The sequence below is a fragment of the Armigeres subalbatus genome, chromosome 1 (assembly GCF_024139115.2).
Source record: "Armigeres subalbatus isolate Guangzhou_Male chromosome 1, GZ_Asu_2, whole genome shotgun sequence".
NCBI classification, from domain to species: Eukaryota; Metazoa; Arthropoda; class Insecta; order Diptera; family Culicidae; genus Armigeres; species Armigeres subalbatus.
The window spans coordinates 291,877,847-291,894,330 of record NC_085139.1 but is presented as its reverse complement, the minus strand read 5'-3'; the positions used below and the strand labels follow the sequence as shown (position 1 = coordinate 291,894,330).

Genomic DNA, 16,484 nt, shown 5'->3' with positions numbered 1-16,484 from the left:
CGATGATTTTTAGTCTTCCTTCTATGTGCGACGTGCGATGGTGTGCGTGTCATAGGGCAGATGTCAAATTGACAGACGGATGTTTGTCGCTGCATGCGTGCGGAGTGAGTTTTTTTTCCTTCGTGTGTGTTTTGCGATGGTTGACTTGACAATATACTTATTCTTAATGCTAAATCAAGACTAAACGTAACAAACCCTTTCAGCCAAATGACCTTTTGGGCCAAATGACTCTTTTGGCCTAATGACCCTTTCGGCCAAATAACATTTTCGGTCAAATGACCCTTACGGTCAAATGATTCTTTCGACCAAATGACTCTTTCGGACAAATGACCCTTTCAGCCAAATGACTCTTTCGGCCTAATGAACCTTTCGGCCAAATAACATTTTCGGTCAAATGACCCTTACGGTCAAATGATTCTTTCAACCAAATGACTTTTCCGGACAAATGACCCTTTCAGCCAAATGACACTTTCAGCCAAATAACCCTTTCGACCAAATGACCCTTTCGGTTAAATACCCCTTTCGGTCAAATGTCCCTTTCGTTTAAATGCCCCTTCCGGCCAAATGACCCTTTTGGCCAAATAACCCATTCGGCCAAATGACTCTTTCGGACAAATGACCCTCTCAGCCAAATGACTCTTTCGGCCTAATGACCCTTTCGGCCAAATAACATTTTCGGTCAAATGACCCTTACGGTCAAATGATTCTTTCAACCAAATGACTCTTCCGGACAAATGACCCTTTCAGCCAAATGAATCTTTCGGCCAAATGACACTTTCGGCCAAATAACCCTTTCAACCAAATGGCCCTTTCGGTTAAATTCCCCATTTCCGTAAAATGGCCCTTTCGTTTAAATGCCCCTTTCGGCCAAATGACCCTTTTGGCCAAATAATCCATTCGGCCAAATGAATCGTTCGGCCAAATGATCCTTTCGGCCAAATGACCCTTTCGGTCAGATGGGATTCGGCCTAATGGTTTGTTCAGCCTAGTGGCATACGGCCAAATGGCTATCGGACAAACGACCCTTCCAAACTGTGTGGTTTCGTGATTCGACGTTGTTGATTCGCCAGACGACTATCTTCTAGCAGAACTACAAGACCAGAGCGTAAAGAAACTTTTCCGCAACAAGCGACAGACACCAGAAGGTAAACTTGTTGTAACTACTCTTTCTACCTGATGGAAGTGGAGGTTCAGCGAATCAAAGTCGACCGAGGCATCTCGTACTCCCAAGCCCGAAAGGAGGTAGAGGCATGATCCGGATCCGGCCAGGCTGGTTCCTTCGCAAAAGTAGCTGCTTTAAGCAAGGACCAGGAAATCGCGGACCTAAAAAAGAAGAATGGTCAAAGCAACCCGGAGTCAGGAATCGTATCGAGGCAACCAAAAAAAGGGTACCATCGAGGACTTAGTGAATACCGAAACAGTTGCGAAACTCCAGGAGTCCCTAGCGGTAAAGGATGAACTTATCAGGAAGCTGCAAACCAATGTGAATGAAGGATCTAGTAAGAGCAAGGCACAGAAGTACACGGAAATAAGCAAGGCGGATAAAGTAAGCGACGGAGTTAAGAATGTGGAGCAGGAAAAAACCAAGAGCAAGGCCAGCAAATTTCAAGCGCAAAGTCAGGATGCATACAACAGCTTCTTCACCGACGACTCTGATTCAATGCAACATCTGGGGACAGCGGCGATGCTACAACCAGACCCAAGACGAGACGTGGTGCAATCTCAAAGGTAACTAAGGAAGTGATCTACAGGCTCAGTTTCACCGTCAGAGTTCTACTGTCCCAGCAAACGAAATCACCTTTGACGTCGAATTCCCTTTCGCCTCCATGTACATACCCAGCCGAAAGATTAAGGACCTTGAAAGTAAGCTGGTAAGTATCTTCGAGAAGCTACCCTTCCCGGTGGTCCTACTTGGTGATGTGAACGGCTACCACCACTCCTGGAGTAGCCGCTCAAACAACATCCAATGTAACAGTGTTTTCAACGCGACAACCGAAGCTGCCTTAAGCCCCAAACGCAATACAACGGAACGGCGACGGAAACGGAAAATTTGACAGTTAGCCCATATATTTTCTGTCAAATTTGCCGTTTCCGTCGCCGTTCCGTTTTATTGCGTTTGGGGCTTTAGTCGTGCTTTAGGCTTTAGTTCCGACGATCGGGTTGGCATTACGAATGCGCAGACTGGAGCAGGTTCCAACAGAAGATGGAACGCGAGCTGCAGGAAGTACAAACACCAACGTCCAGAGCCGCAGAATAGACTCCCAGCGCTCTTGAAGAAACTTGTATTAGGCGCCCCTTACTTTCTTGCGTTGAAACGATTTTCAATAACGCGGCTCAGCGCGTTCGATTATATGCAGCAAGGGACCCCCACCGATGCTGATACACGACAGATGGAGGAGTGGAAAATTTATGTATGTACGTTAGAAAGTACTTTTAAGAACATGATGCAAAAGTAAAACTTAAATGAAGCATTATTGCCGATCTGCTATTTTAGGTTAATTTGCTTGGGTTCGAGAGACAGCCATATTTTATGCAATTTGTGTTGCTGACCGGGGAAGAAATTTTGAAGTTTTGCCACAGAGCCCTGTGCTCCATATAATCGAATGCGCTGAGCCACGTTATTTAAAATCGTTTCATTGCCCACGTTGGGCGCCAACCAGGGCGCCAACCCACTAACCCCGAACGATCCCACCTTAGCCAACATTCGGACGGAGTACTAAACGGCCAGGAATGAGTACCAGCCAACTATCCGTGAGGCAAAGGAAAAAAAAACTGGACCGAACGTGAACAGCTTCTTAGCTTCTTAGGTAAGACACGCGCTAAAGGCATCACATTATCCGTAAACGGTAGAATGCAGTGGGACCCGGCAATCGTGGCCGAAGCCCTAGCCGACCATTTCGGTCGTCTGTCATCTTACCAGGAGTACCCAGTGGAATTCCGAGGGAAACACCTCAACCCTTCAGGCGAAATCCTCGCCTTCAATGTTCCTCCAGATGTCGGATCAAACTTCAACCAACGATTCTCTTTGGCTGAACTGGAGTATGCGCTGAGTAAGGAGAATGGGTGATCCACTGGACCCGATAATCTTGGTTACCCCATGCTCCAAAACTTTCCACCGAACAGAAAAATCGCTCTCCTGAATGCCCTTGCCAAAAAATGGGTAAATGGAACATTTCCCGCCGAATGGAAATCAAGTATAGTGGTACCAAAAACCAAGGATCATCAGGCGAAGTTAGTGGATACCGTTCGATTGCACTCACGGACACAGGGTTCTGAAGCGACTAGTGAACACAGACTGATGGAGCACTTGAAAAAAAAAGGCCTTCTCGATAACCGCCAACATGTCTTCCGTTCTGGTAAGGGAACCAGCACTTACCTAGAATCGCTCGTTGTGATCCTCGAAGACGCAAAAGTTTCAGGTAAGCACGCCGAAGTAGTTTCACTCGACATCTCTAAGACGAATAACCGCACCTGGACCCCCGGTATCTTGAAAAAGTTGGCGCTTTCTAATCAACCGTTCGTTCCGAGTACAACTCCGAAATAATTCCTGCAGGAATGTCAGAAGGAACTTTGTAATGTTTTGCTAATAGCAAAAGGAAGTTCCGAAAGAATAAATTATTTCTGGAGAAAATGTCTGAAGTGGAAAGAATTTCAGAAGGAATTCTCGAACAATTTATCACAAGAAAACCTGAAAGATTATCGGAAAAAGTTTGCAAAGGAATTTCGTAAGGAATTGCTAAAGGTATTTCTGAAGGAATTCTTACAAGAATTTACGAAGGAATTTCCAATCAAATGTTCGAAAATACCTAGTAGAATTTCGAAAGAAATTCCAAGATTTATCTCAAAGGTTCATTCGAAAAAAAAACTCAAAAAAATTATAAAAAATCAGTTTTTTTTAAAACAACTGAACTGAACTGAAGCGAAGATCACTTCTAGTGTGATCGAACAATTTACTTCACCCTTTCATAGCTATTCTGAGCAATTCGTTATTGATTCATGTATTTCTGATATTATCACACAGCATCACATATTTCACCAAAGACATCCTCGTATACAAACACACAAACAACTTCGCGCACTCAATTAAGAAATACACTTTTTTAAAGGTTACCAAACGCGTAAATTTTAAACTTTAGATCACTTGAACTTTTTCTTCTAGTACATATGCAAAATATAAACATCAACCGAACCTATTTCTTGCGGGAACGAACAAAAACGTGACAGCAAATTCAAAAGCAACCATGCATGGCTTGCTGCGATCCCATATCTAATTCAGACCGACAGATGAGACTATTGACTTAAAAATGGCTTAAAAATGTTATTTTGTGCATCAGACTTTACAATGCATTCCGTTTCTAATAATTCTTCTATTGCACAAAATACATTCCATAACAGCTTCCACTCGGAGCCAACTCGGAATCATATCAGCCCTTGCATGAATTTTCCCGCGAGGAACATCCCGAATCCTGCCGGACGAAAAGTGAATGAAATTCCTTCCACTATTAGTTTGGATTCCTGGCATCGAATTGCATTATTGTGTGTGCCGGCAGTTCCAGCACTACTGCGCTGGCTGGTAGGATTTTTCCTCCCCTTGTTCACGCGTTGTTGTAGTTAAATATCCCGTGCGCGATTGAATATATTCCGTCAAACAACACACAAAACGCGGTACAACAGACAGATGTTCGGCCCGTTTCACTACCAACCAAGGGGTCACTGTCCCGGATTCGTTTTTCCTGTTCGGTGAAATTCTCGTCCCTATCTGCCGGCTGTGTGCTACTTAGGGAGTTCGCTTGCACTTTTTAAGGGGTGAAATAACGGAAGCTTCCCCGAAGTTATGGTGGAACTCCCCGATATAGAAATTCTTCGCATTCTTGCGTGTTCGTTCAACCGCCGAGCACCGCCAATCCATACCCACGCCAGTCGATGCCGATGGCGCGCAGTGTGGTGAGGATGACCTTGGGCTCACTCGACGACGACGACGGCGGTGGTGGTGGCGGCACTCACATTCCCGTTTTCGGGACAGCTGCTGACGCTCGCCCGGGTATACAACTGCTTCGTCATAGTTACTTGCCGGTGGTAAACAACGAAAGTGGGTGCAGCGATGCGTTACGCGCTCTCTGATGGTGGATGAGAAGGGCACGAACCGGCGATGGAGGACTCGCATAGAGAACAACGAACGAAACTGAATCTGATTAAAAATTCAATATAATTTTCTGGAGGGTCACCCCTTTTGTCTCGATTGTCTCGATTGGTCCGTTTCTCAAAGGGAGTATAATGGAGAGAAAAGTTTTTTGATTAAATTTATTGACTGGATTTCGGGTGCACTCACGGCATGTTAATTAAAAAGAATGCAGAAATTTGGCCGCTGTCAAAAGGTTGTTTCGAATCGATTAAATCATCGCCGCTTTGGATGGGAGTGTGGCCAAGAAAAGAGTTGAGCTCGCTGTACCAGCCGAGGATCAGCGTTATGAATGATCTTCTGTGAGTAAATCATATTTTTGTTTGTAGGGTTCTACCACGTTCTATGATTGCTCGATGACGTCCACTTGGGTGAATGAATATGAAAGACTTTATTATAGACGAGGGATTGCTAGAAAATGAATTTGGAAGTGATTGTCCATCAGAAGAAGGAGATTGTGAAGAAGAGCCCGGATTCTCGCTGCACGCTGACAAGCAACTCGGGTGAGATAATCGTGAATGTTCAAGATACTGCATTGGTGATGACTTCGTTTGTAATTTAATTGCAGTAATAATCATCTCAAACCACTCTTACTAATCGATTCACATCACTACAATGTCTACCGCTTTGATCTACCTCCTCTTAACGTAAGATTGGGATGATGTATGCAATAATAGGAGCAATCCAGTCTAATGACCGGAAATGGGTCGCAATGCTATTAAGGCAATAAACTACAAGCCGTTTCAACAACTCAGGGAGTCGGACGATACCCGCAAGCAGTAATAAGTAAACTAAACTGTATTCGCTTTTACAACTGGGAATCATATTGGAACATAACTAGAATTTTTATTTTTTGTAATAAATTTTATGTAAAATTCAAATGGAATAACTGAGCTGAAAAACATTGTTTCAATCTTTACAGAAAATCAGAACCTGCAGTTATTTCTCCGGAACTTTATTAGATTTCTCTAATTGGACCAACATACTTGAGTGCTCGCATTCCCTAAAAAATGCCAAGAAATTTCCCTTGGAAATTTTTAAGAATATCCCTTGCACCTTCCGAAGAATTTTCCGTGGAATTTCTAAGAAAGTATTTTTCCATTTTTTTTAAATTTCCAAAGAATTCAGGAGAAAATAAAAAAAAAATCCGGTGGAAATGAGAAATAATTTCTGCAGGATAATTCAAACAATTTACGAAAAAAAAAACAATTAATTTCTGTGCAATTGCACGTAGCTATCACCTAAAACGTTTGAAACTAACTCTTTGTGTAAAATTGACGGCATGTGACTGTGTTCCCAGTGCAATGGGATGTAACGATGTATACAACATTATTAGATACTCCTCAAAGGCAATGCCTGCGGGCGTCTCACCATCACCACACGGAATTATGATCCTTACGATTCATAATAGCATTCTTCTTGCGAGCATTCCACCGTCGCAAAAAAGAATTCCTAGCACTTGATCGTGGTGGTACACACGGATGTCCCATCACGCAGAACAGTGAACCGATCAATATGAACACTATTCTTATGTGCTATTTTTCTTTCGGGCATCTCATTAACGTAGAAAAAGAAACCCTTGTACTTAACCCGATGCCATTGCATGCGGGCTTCCCACCACGCAGAATTATGATCTATACGATCCTCAAAAACACGTCCGAGCGTCCCACCTAAGCAGAGAAAGAAGTTCTTGTACTCGATCCATGGCATGCAGGCATACCATCACGCATAATTCTAATCCTTCCATTCAATGGCTAAGGAAACGAAAGGCCGTCATGGGATTCTCCTTCTTTTTATTTCGATCACTCTTTTCCCGGACCAGGAAAAAACTTTTCGCCTAAAGGCACTAGACTTACACCCAGGCTGGGGTGCTCGGGAAGCTAATGTTGGCGACTACATTTGGTGGTACATTCCCCAATCATCCACGAAACTAACGAAGGGTGGGAGGCTGTTGGCGTCATCGGCTAGAGCGTCTCGGATGCTGGAGAAAATTCCATAGTTTGATCGAGGAACGTCGTGTTCAACGGAGTATAATTCAATCCATCGACAATGGACCATTCCAGGGTGCTCTAGTACCCTTGTTTCCGCAAATATGTGTTTAGTTCAAACCAATTTACTGATTCTTGCATTCCTGGATAACTGTGAGTAACATTTCTCACAGTGAGAAGCGATTATAATAACAAAACAACTATGTAGCAAGTAGCTACAATTGAGGTGGCTCCTGACTTCTTATTTTTCATTTCTCACTTCAAGACAAAGTTTTCAAAACGACTTATCTGCTTTTGTAAACAAAGATTCAAACGACGATTTGGCGAATCTGATAGCTCTCCCACGCAAACCAACACCACCAATAGGTAGGTGAAGGTTTCCGCTACCTGTTGATGGCGTTGGTTTGCGTGGGAGAGCTATCAGATTCGTCAAATCGTCGTTTCAATCTTTGTTTACAAAAGCAGATAAGTCGTTTTGAAAATTTTGTCTTGACTTGTTACTTTTCACTTCTCATGTTTTTTATTCTCGCCTCTCGCTGTGAAAAATGGAAAGTAAGAAGCAACAAGTGAGAAATGAGACGTTTGATTTTTCGCTTCTTATTTGTTACTTCTCACTGCGTACTTCTTATTTCTCACTTTTCAAGCATTGAGAATGAGAAGTGAGAAATAGCGAATAAACAATGAGAAGTAACTAATAGGAAATAAGATGTAAGAAGTGTTTTACGCGATCTCACTTCTTATTTCTCACTTCTCACCTCTCATTTCTTATTTTGAATTTCTCATTTTCTTCTTCATTTACGTTATTTTAATTTTATTATTTACATACTAGCAAAAAAACCAGCTTTGCCTGGGTGTTTGTGATGCAAAAGTCAAATTCTAAACTATTTGCAGCACAGCACTCTAGATCAATTTTCGCGCTATTATTTTGTTTCAAACACTGACCCTAAGCTGTATTCTACTGATTTTCTTCCTTTCCCCGTTAGATTTTCCAACTTTTTGTACATACAAATCGTAGAGATCACAAGACGTATCGATTAGGGAGAGAATATTGCAAATTGGTTAACCCGTTCATTAGTTAAGGTTAGGTTAAGCACTTAAGCTAAGTTGAGCACTAATTTTTATTTATATAAAAATATGATAAAAAGTTCATAACGGAAAAACTAACTAATCAATTAGGGGTGATTTAAATATGACGCCCATTACTTTTTTAGATTTCTAGACCCTCCTTCCCCCTATGTCACGCTGCTTTGTATGCCTAGTATATGTGCTTTCACAAAATCTTAGGGCTCTATGACAAACGTCCAAATGCTATAGACCCAAATTCCATTCTCCCGATTGATGAACGCCCGAATTCCATTCGCCCGAATAAGCCAGAGACCCGAAAAGATTAAACGCCCGAAAAGACCATTTGCTCGAATGGACCACTCGCCCGAATGTTTCAAATGATTGAACCAATCGTTTAGTCAAGTTGAATTGTTCTTCGATTGGCATCATGCAAAACGTGAATGTTTACTTATTCCATCTTAATTCGCATTTGCCCAAAATAAGGCACATGGGAATTTAGTTCCTTCTTCAATGACATGCACATATCTAGAAAATGATTTTTATCGTGATAGATTTCCGCTGAGCATAAAATAATATTGCAGAAGAGATCATTTAATTTTCGCATTTTCTGGACTACTTCGTGCTCTAGAAAGAGATTTTATAATATATTTCGTTTGTTAGGCATAATATACATCACTAAAAAACAGCTTAAGCCGCAAGGAAGGAAGAATTATGATTTCATGCCCATCGGCATCGTATTGATGATGATCTACCTACATAAAAAGGCCTTGGCCTAAAAGTGGGTTTTACTTTGGATAATATTTCATAACCCTCATTCATCCAGATCAATACATGAGAGATTAAAATACCTTCGTTGTACGACAAAATATCGAAGGCCAACAGCCAACAGGTCGAAAGTAATCTTCTAAAGCAATATTTTGTTCGGCTGTCTTGCCGATTCGGGCGTATGGTCTTTTCGAGCGAATGGTATTCGGGCATCTGTTACATTCGAGCGTTTGTCATTCGGGTGAATAGAATTCGGGCGTATGTCGTTCAGGCGTTTGTGATAGAATCAATCTTAGACCCCCCTAAAACCTATGACATCATTTTTATTGACCCCTTATCACTTATCACTTCAAATTTCACACAAAACATATTCAATATTGTTCGTCCAAATGACATTATCGCTCATACGGCCTGCTCGGCCAAACAAAATTTTCGGCCTATAACTTTTTTGGCCAAATGGCCAAAAGATCGGTTCGGTCGCACGATTCTTTCGGGAAAATTACCAGATCGGCTTGAAGCCATTTGGCCAAATGCCGTTTGGCCGAAAGGGTCATTTGGCTCAACGCCATTTGGCGGAATGCTGTTTGGCCGAATATTTAAAACATGTTTCCTTATTAAGTGTGGGAAGCGAGAAGTGAGATGTTCTAGGTGAGAAGTGATTAGTGAACGGTGAAAAGTAGAAGAGAGAAGTGATTAGTGATAAATGAGAAATGAGAGGTTAGAAATAAGTAGTGAGTAGTGAGGAGTGAGAAGTATGTAGTGAGATGTAAAAAGTGAAAAATTACGAGTTGTAAATAAGTAACGTGAAGTGATTGGTGATAAGTGAGATATGATAGGTGAGAGATGATAGGCAAGAAGCAAGTAGTGAGAAATGCAAAGTGAGAGGTGAGAGTGTAGAATGAACAAAGAGTTTTTGTTTTCTCATGATATTTCACATTTCTTCACTTATTGTGACACTGGACACTCTGTGACACTTTATTACGTGGATTTTAAAATCTAGGGATTCTCATTGTAAAAAAATGCGCAATTTCTTTACGTCGATTACGGGGTCTACCCAATTTTTTACGAATTTTTTGGAATTTGGGCGCTTTCATTAAAAAAATTACGCAATTTTTTACGATTTTTTTTCTCATCTGTTTAGGGCTTTAACCAGTTTTTTTTTATTATTATTGTATTTAAAATCGAATGTTGCCAAAAAAAATCTTGACACCCACTTCTCATCTCTTAATTCTTACTTCAAAGTTTTCATTTTTCACTTCTTGGTTCTTACTTCTCAGTTCTCAAGTCTTACTTCGCTGTTCTCATTTCTCATATCTCAGTTTTAAAGTTAACAGTTCCCAGGTCACAGTCCTCAGTACTCAGTTCTATGTTTCGAATTTTCAGTTCTCAGTTCTTAGTTCTCAGATCTCACTTCCCAGTTCCCAAATGATCAGTTTTAATTTCTCAGTTATAAGTTCTCATTTGTCATAGTTCTCCGTTCCCAGTTATTAGTTATTAGTCCTTGGTTATCAGTTTTCAGTTTTCAGTTCTGAGTCTCACTTCCCACTTTTCTTTTTGCTTTCAAAACATCAAACACTTTTTATAATATGTAAAAATATGATTTAGGGTGACTTGACAGAATACTATTCGGCCGAATGCAGTGAGGAGTGAGATACTCGAAATGAATAGCGAGAAGTGAGAATTAAAAAGTGAGAAATGAAATGCTCGAAGTCAGCACTTCTCACTTCTCACTTTTTACCTTTCACTTCTCACTCCACATTTTTTTCCACTTCTACCTTCTCAATGAAAGCAGAAAGGAAAAGAGAAGGAATGATGAGAAGAAATATAGATTAAGTTTAAAAAATTCCAATTTTCACCTCACTTTTCATTTCTTACTACTTGGTCGTCTTACTTCGCAATCCTTACTTTACTCTTCTCACTTCTCACTGCTCAATTTGTACTTCTCACTTCTCACCATTCGCTTCGCACTTCTTGCTCCTCACTTCTCACTTCTCACTTCGTATTTCTCTTCGAATTTCTCACTTCTCACTTTTCACTTCTCGCTTCTTACTTCTCACTTTTCTATTCTTATCACTTCTAACTTATGACCTCTCACTTTACACTTCTCAATTCTCAATTCTTACTTCTCACTCCATACTTCTTTTTTGTCACTTCTCACTTTTCACAATTTACTTTTAACTTTTTGCTAACTTCGAATTAGTCATTTTTTACTTCTTATCTTCAACTGACTTCTTACTTTCCACGTCTGATTTTTCACTTCCACTTCTCACTTCTCCAATTTCTCACTTCTAACTTCTCACTTTTTACTTCTCACTTCCTACTGTTTACTGCTAAATAACTTTAATAAAGATTAAAAAACTCTTTAATTCTCATTTCTCAATTCTTAGTTCTTACTTCTCACTTCTCACCTTCTCATTTTTCACAATTTACTTTTCACTTTTACTTTTCTTTTCTCATGTCCATTTTTTACTTCACTTCACACTGAACCATTTCCTATTTCCTATTATGAGATGTGCGAAATGTCTTATTCCTTACTTCTCTCTGCACACTTCATATAATTCCTACTACTCATTAATCACAATATAAGTTTTTTAGCTTTTCTGCCAATCGGCATTCGACCAAACTGCATTCGGCCAAATGACCCGACATCGTATATATTGTGCTCGTGAACTGATTCTGAAAGCATCGAGTTAGCGAGGTTACTTCGACTCAGAGAATATCGAAAAAGGGAGGTATCGACTTACGGAGGTAACACAGTAAGCAATATTCAAGGGACTTTTTCATCCAGTCGGAGAGAGTCCACTGTACAACAATTATTGTTTTAATTACGACGTCAGTTCGATGAACTTCCCCAGAAAGTTCTTTCAAAATATTCATTTGGAAATTACTTTTGAATTTTTTTACTTAAATTGGAATTTACATTGGAATTCCCACCCAATGAGAATTGTGTGGGACTTCACTGAAAAGTTCTTCAGAATTCACATGAGAGATTCTCCAGAATTTTCCCTGGAAATAGTTTCAAATTTCCATAAGAGATCGTTCAAAATTCCTCAGATTTGCTGTTGAGTATTATTCTAAATTCAAAACAGAAAATTCTTCGGTATATCCGCGGAAAGCTTTAAGGAGTTTTCACGGAAAACTCTAAGGAGTTCTCACGATAAAATTTTCATTGAATACTATTCGGATTTTTTTATCGGAATTTCTTTAGATTTCTGCGGGAAATGTTCGGAAACTCCATGAGAAATTATTGAAAAAGGAGAAGGATCGTTTGGTCGAGAATCATTCGACGCAAAGCCATTTGGCCGAATAAAGAAATGAAAGTTTTAACGAAACGAAAACGGTTTGGCCGAAAATATCGTTTTCCCAAAGCGACATACGGCCGAACTGGTCATTTGGCCGAAAAGCCGTTTGCCCAAACAGATCGTTTGGCTGTAATGATCATTTGGCTGAATAGGTCATCAGGCCGAACTGGGTTCGGTCGAAATGGTCATTTGACAGAAAGGGTCATTAGACCAAAAATGTCATTAGATTAAAAATATCTACCCGTTTGGCCAAATGACATTTATAGCCAAATGACATTTCTGCCAAACGATTATTTCGGACAAACGTCCTTTTCGGCCAAAGTTTTTTTCATGCTTTAATAAATTATTTTTTCGCACATGAATGATAGTTTATCATTAATTTTTCGGCCAAAGAACCATTTCAGCAAATAGTTTTTAGGGCCGAACGACATTTCCTGTCATTTGTCCATTCCAGCTAAATGACATTTTTGCCCAGATGATCTAAAGCAGTGTTCCCCAACCGGTGGGAATCGTCGCAAAGAATGCATACGTTTTGTGGCTTTATTATACTGACCTAGCAGAACACATGTTTCACATATGTTTCTGCAACTAATATGCAACCAGATTCAGTCGCAATCAAGTTGCTGTAAACTTTTCTTGTCTGACTTGTGCTGCTCGAGCTGCTTGGGATAAAATCAGGATTTCAGAAACTAATAAAGGAATCAAACTTTATGCCAGCGCATGAGCTGATAGCATTGAGATATCTCGATGCGACTTACCTATGTTAATGTGAGGTACACAAGCTTCGTAAGACTAGCGTGCGCTAAATTTTATGTGCACGTAGCAGTCGTTGTGTATTTATTTATCATCAGACTAAGGCCGGAGTGGCCTGTGCTGCACATAAAAGACTTCTCCATTCAGCTCGGTTCATGGCTGCACTTCGCCAACCACGAAGTCTGCGGAGGGTCCGCAAGTCGTCCTCCACCTGATCGATCCACCTTGCCCGCTGTGCACCTCGCCTTCTTGTTCCCGTCGGATCGTTGTCGAGAACCATTTTCACCGGATTACTGTCCGACATTCTGGCTACGTGCCCGGCCCACCGCAGTCTTCCGATTTTCGCGGTGTGAACGATGGATGGTTCTCCCAACAGCTGATGCAACTCGTGGTTCATTCGCCTCCTCCACGTACCGTCCGCCATCTGCAACCCACCATAGATGGTACGCAACACTTTCCTTTCGAAAACTCCCAGTGCGAGTTGGTCCTCCACGAGCATCGTCCAGGTCTCGTGTCCGTAGAGAACTACCGGTCTTATAAGCGTTTTGTAGATAGTCAGTTTGGTACGGCGGCGAACTCTATTCGATCGGAGCGTCTTGCGGAGTCCAAAGTACGTACGATTTCCAGCCACTATGCGTCTCCGAATTTCTCTGCTGGTATCGTTATCGGCGGTCACCAGTGAGCCCAAGTACACGAATTCTTCAACCACCTCGATTTCGTCACCACCGATACAAACTCGTGGTGGGTGGCTCACATTGACCTCTCTTGAGCAACTATCCTATCATGTACTTCGTCTTCGACGTGTTGATGACTAGTCCAATCCGTTTAGCTTCGCTTCTCAGTCTGATGTAGGCTTCCTCCATCCTCTCAAAGTTACGTGCCATGATATCAATGTCGTCGGCGAAACCAAATAACTGGACGGACTTCGTGAAAATCGTACCACTCGTGTCAATCCCTGCCCTTCGTATTACTCCCTCCAAAGCGATGTTGAATAGCAGACACGAAAGACCATCACCTTGCCGTAACCCTCTACGGGTTTCGAAGGGACTCGAGAATGCCCTGAAACTCGAACTACGCACATCACCCGATCCATCGTCGCCTTGATCAACCGTATCAGTTTATCCGGAAATCCGTTTTCGTGCATTAGCTGTCATAGCTGGTCCCGATCGATTGTATCATATGCGGCTTTGAAGTCGATAAATAGATGATGTGTGGGCACGTTGTATTCGCGGCATTTCTGCAATACCTGACGTATGGCGAACACCTGGTCTGTGGTAGAGCGTTCACCCATAAATCCCGCCTGGTACTGCCCCACGAACTCTCTTGCAATTGGTGTTAGTCGACGGCATAAAATTTGGGAGAGTACCTTGTAGGCGGCGTTCAGCAATGTGATTGCGCGGTAGTTGCTACAATCCAGCTTATCGCCCTTTTTGTAGATGGGACACACCACACCTTCCATCCACTCCTGCGGCAGAACCTCATCCTCCCAAACCTTGGTAATCACCCAGTGCAGCGCTTTAGCCAGTGCTTCACCACCAACAGCTCTCCTGGTAGTTGGTCAACTCCAGGGGCTTTGTTGTTTTTCAGCCGGCCGATCTCCTCCTGGATTTCCTGGAGATTCGGAGCCGGAAGTCGCATGTCCTGCGCGCGTGCTCCTAGGTTCATTACCATACCGCCACCGTTGTCTGCCATATCGCTATTCAGGTGCTCTTCGTAGTGCTGCCGCCACCTTTGGATCACCTCACGCTCGTTCGTAAGAAGGTTCCCGTTTATGTCCTTACACATATCGGGCTGTGGCACGTGGCCCTTACGTGAACGGTTCAACTTCTCATAGAACTTTCGTGCGTTATTAGCGCGGTACAGTTCCTCCGTCTCTTCACGGTCTCGATTTTCCTGCTGTCGCTTTTCCTCCGGAAAATCGAGCTTTGTCAGTTCCGCGCCCGTTTGTATGGTGCCTCGTTCGCCCTCGTGCGGTGTTGCAGCAGTCTTGCCCATGCTGCATTTTTATTCTGAACTAACTGCTCACATTCGCCGTCATACCAGTCGTTTCTCTGATCCGGGGGCACCGTGCCTAGTGCAGCGGTTGCGGTGCTTCCAATGGCGGATCGAATATCTCTCCAGCCATCTTCAAGAGATGCTGCGCCTAGCTGCTCTTCCGTTGGGAGTGCCACTTCCAGTTGCTGCGCGTAGTCTTGGGCTAGTCTACCGTCTTGTAGCCGCCCAATGTTAAGCCGCGGCGGACGACTCCGACGCGTGTTGATCACCGTCGAGAGTTTTGAGCGCAGACATACTGCGACGAGGTAGTGGTCGGATTCAATATTCGCACTGCGGTAAGTGCGTACGTTCGTGATGTCGGAGAAGAATTTACCGTCGATTAGAACGTGGTCGATTTGGTTTTCCGTTACTTGATTAGGTGATTTCCATGTGGCCTTGTGGATATTCTTACAGGGGAAGAAAGTGCTTTGGACTACCATTCCGCGGGAGGCTGCAAAGTTTATGCATCGTTGGCCGTTGTCGTTCGATACGGTATGCAGACTATCCGGTCCGATGACCGGTCTATACATTTCCTCCCTTCCTACCTGAGCGTTCATGTCACCGATGACGATTTTGACGTCCCGCAGTGGGCATCCATCGTATGTCTGCTCCAGCTGTGCGTAGAACGCTTCTTTCTCGTCGTCAGGTCTCCCTTCGTGTGGGCAGTGCACGTTGATGATGCTATAGTTGAAGAAACGGCCTTTTATCCTCAGCTTGCACATCCTTGCGTTGATTGGCTGCCACCCAATCACGCGTTGGCGCATCTTTCCCAGCACTATGAAGCCAGTTCCCAGCTCGTTGGTGGTGCCACAGCTTTGGTAGAAGGTAGCTGCTCGATGCCCGCTTTTCCACACTTTCTGTCCTGTCCAGCAGATTTCCTGCAGCGCTACGACATCGAAGTTTCGGGGATGTAATTCATCGTAGATTATCCTATCGCAACCTGCGAAGCCTAGCGACTTGCAGTTCCATGTTCCAAGCTTCCAATCGTGATCCTTTATTCGTCGCCTAGGTCGTTGCCGATTGTATCGAGTCGTATTATCTTCTATGTCGTTCGTAATAGTTGTTTTTAAAGGCGGCTTATTGGGCCTGCGCAAACCTCCTGTCTCGTCGGAGGGCCGTCGTGTCAGGGCTGTTTAGCGTCCCACCTAACACCAGGACTTGGGCTTGTGCGCTTTGAGCGGCACACGGTCGCTTTGGCGGACCCTACTTGCGGATACATGCAGCTTTTTGTAGAGGTTTAACAGGGCCCACTGTCAAACCCCACCACATCCTAGGCAGGCGCCACAACTCGCAGATGGCCTGGGGAGGGATCGTCAACCCCTTGGACATAGTCCCTGCTGCCCCGTTGTGTAGCGTAGTGGTATTCCGAATTATGTTTAATGTTTTGCGTTTATATAT

At 42.9% G+C, this 16,484-nt stretch overlaps 1 protein-coding gene across 4 annotated transcripts in view; it reads left to right on the top strand.

Annotated features, from left to right (window-relative positions):
- The window catches only part of LOC134207722 (protein scalloped), a 601,300-nt gene that overhangs the window by 471,123 nt on the left and 113,693 nt on the right, over positions 1 to 16,484 (top strand). The window lies entirely within an intron of this gene.